This window comes from Pan paniscus, chromosome 3 (assembly GCF_029289425.2).
Source record: "Pan paniscus chromosome 3, NHGRI_mPanPan1-v2.0_pri, whole genome shotgun sequence".
NCBI lineage: Eukaryota > Metazoa > Chordata > Mammalia > Primates > Hominidae > Pan > Pan paniscus.
In genome coordinates, this window is record NC_073252.2 from 47,935,229 (window position 1) to 47,938,259 (window position 3,031).

General features: G+C 38.4%; 1 pseudogene; it reads right to left on the bottom strand.

The window, feature by feature from the left end:
• Positions 1-1,548: 1,548 nt before the first annotated feature.
• On the bottom strand, positions 1,549-2,668 carry LOC100975890 (heterogeneous nuclear ribonucleoprotein A3-like; annotated as a pseudogene).
• Positions 2,669-3,031: the final 363 nt, after the last annotated feature.

The following is a 3,031-nucleotide window of genomic DNA, read 5'->3' on the forward strand; positions in this document are numbered from 1 at the left end:
ACAAAAATAAGAATCTTGAATTCAACGTTCAACTACCAAAGAAAGAATAACAGCAGGGCACATACTCAGGGCTCGAATGAAATTGTAAGCACTAGCTGGCGCCAAACACAGTAGACATTGATATATATATATCAAAACCGTATTATCTAAAACTCTTCTCAACTAGGGCCTTCCAAACAAATTGGTAACAACATGATTTATGTTGAAATATACACAATAAGTAACAGTATGTTCTTTGGGAATTTAAGAACTCCGATTATCCAAATTTGAATTCAGGTCTGTAGGAAGTGAGAGGCTTGTACTAAGCAACTGTGCTACATTTCTGCTGCAGTTAGGTTATTTTGGACAATTATACCTAAACTATCCTTGGTTTCATCCAGCAGAGTGTATAGGGTACATACAGGAAAGAATGTCAGCCAGTTAGGGGTTTAATAATGCATGATTTTTATTCTCTTGCTCTGAGAACTTGTATAAAAAATTTAAACCAAGGAAAATAACTCAAGATGTATGGACTTCTTGTGCTTTCTGAAAGAAAAAAAGGTACCCACTAATTTGCTCAGATATAGCAGGCTTAATGGTTCTATATTTTGAAAAGACTTTAAGAATGGTTTCTAATACAGGAGAGGGAAAACATCCACTATCCCTTTTCAGAATTTAAATGGAGGGCGGTAAACATTCTTTACACCCAAAACCTATGGCAGCAGTTCAAATTTGACCAAGGTAAATATAGAATGGAGATGTTCTAAACACAGCTAGGACTCAGCAAGTCTAACACACTAAAATCATATGATTACATTTTAAAAGAAAATACACAAAAAGCAAATAGAAATTTTGAGATTTTTTTCATTTGAAGGTAATCTTAATGCTATTAAATTCACAAATGCTGATTTAAATACCCAATCCTATTTATCTAAAACATACATTGCAAACACACAGATATCTATTCTCTCCACATGTCAGCACCCATTCATATCATGGTTTGGAAATGGGGAGAACAGATTCCCCATAAACTGAAAGTCAGCAGGTGTTTCTTTACAGTTAACTTTAGCAACATTCATAAAAAATAATAATTAACAATGACCTTCTTGTTAACGCACAAGGAAACACCTTCAAAACTGCATTTTGTTAAAGTTTCTGTACTAAAATGTAGAAAAACTGAGCTACACAAATATTGAAAAGTTAAAAATTCCTTTTTATTCCTGGTACCACTACCACAATTTACAGGGCAATATACCTGATGTAATGAAAAGAAAAAGACAAAGACAAAGCTACAACAGATAAAAGACCTCAGGAATGTACATCTAATTGACACTACATTGCATTAATCAATAGCTGCACTTTGTGCAAACTGTGGCTATGACAGTCCTGAACAAGAAGGGTTTCCTGTTTAAGCTGCAGTAACTTTTCTGACTATGGATCATCATTCCTTCTGTGGCAGATTTTTACAGTACCTCTAATGCATTTGGGACGACTGTCTCAAAGTAACTGCAGCTTTCCTGACAACTCACTCTCTCTCTTGCTAAGAACTGTAGCCCTTTTCTGCTGTTTTTAGAACCTTCTGCTACCATATCCACCACTTCCAACACCAGTCCCACCACCATAGGGACTGCCCAAGCTTCTTCCACCAAAACTACCCTCTTTCATGGGTCCATAATTTGATTGTTGTTGTCCACTATAATTTCCAAAATCATTATAGTTCCCACCACCACTATAGTTACCACCGCCAAAATTTCCTCCTTCATTGTGACCATCATATCCTCCACCACCGCCACCATATCCACCACCTTGGTTTCCATATCCTCGTGTACCACCACCATAGCCCCCTCTACTACTATAACCAGGACCACTGCGGGAAGTTGCCACCATCACCTCCAAGTCCATTATATCCACCATCACCTCCTCCATAACTACCTCTGCTGCCACCACCTCCACCACCATAGCCTCCTCTTCCACCAAAGTTTCCACCACAGCCAAAATTATCTCCATCACTTCCAAAGTTTCCTCCACAACCCATAAAATTGCCAGATCCACATCCACGACCTCTCTGTGACCCAGCAGACTGCATCTCTTGTTTAGAAAGGGCTTTTTTCACTTCACAATTATGCCCATTATTAGTGTGGTATTTCTGAACAACAATTTTATCAGCTGTATCATGATCATTAAAAGTTACAAAAGCAAATCTTCTCTTTTTTCCATTCTGCCTATCTTCCATAACTTCTATGGTTTCAATCTTGCCATACTTTTCAAAACAGTCTCTCAAATTCTATTTTTCTGTATCTTCTTTAATACCACCAACAAAAATTTTCTTCACTGTTAGAGACCAGGCTTTACAGAATCCTCTGTAGAAACAGCTCTCTTTGGTTCCACTAAACGCCCATCAACCTTGTGTGATCGAGCACACATTGCTGCATCCACCTCTTCAACACAAGAATAAGTCAAAATGAAAGCCCATGGAACATTTGGTTTGGAGGTCTCTCATTACCACACAATCTGTCAGTGTGTCCCATTTCTCAAAATGTTCTCTTAAATCTGCAGTTTCACAGCTTAGACTACCAATCAACAGTTTTCTCAACTGTTCTGGTTCATTCGGATCATGGCCCTCCTCCCCCTGGCTGCTGCAATGGCTGGAGTTGGGCTGGGGGTGACCTGGAAGTGGTTTTACCTCCATTTTGAGAGATTTAGCATCATTCTTAAGGGCCCTAGGATTTTTGGAATGGTAAATGAGCTTCAACTTCAACCTACTAATTTAACCTGCTGTATTAGCCCCTAACAAGCGAGTCATTCTGTCTTTTGAAACTTTTAAGCCAAGCATTGACTTCTTCTCTCTAGCTGTAAAAGTCCTAGATGGTGTTTTCTTCCAATAGAAATCTGTTTCATTTGCATTGTGTTATTTAGTATAGCTACCTTCGTTGATGATTTTGGCTAGATCTCCTGGATAAGTTGTTGCAGTTTGTATGTTGGCACTTGCTGTTTCACTTTCCACTTTTATGTTATTGAGACCACGTCTTTCCTTAAACCTCATGAATCACCC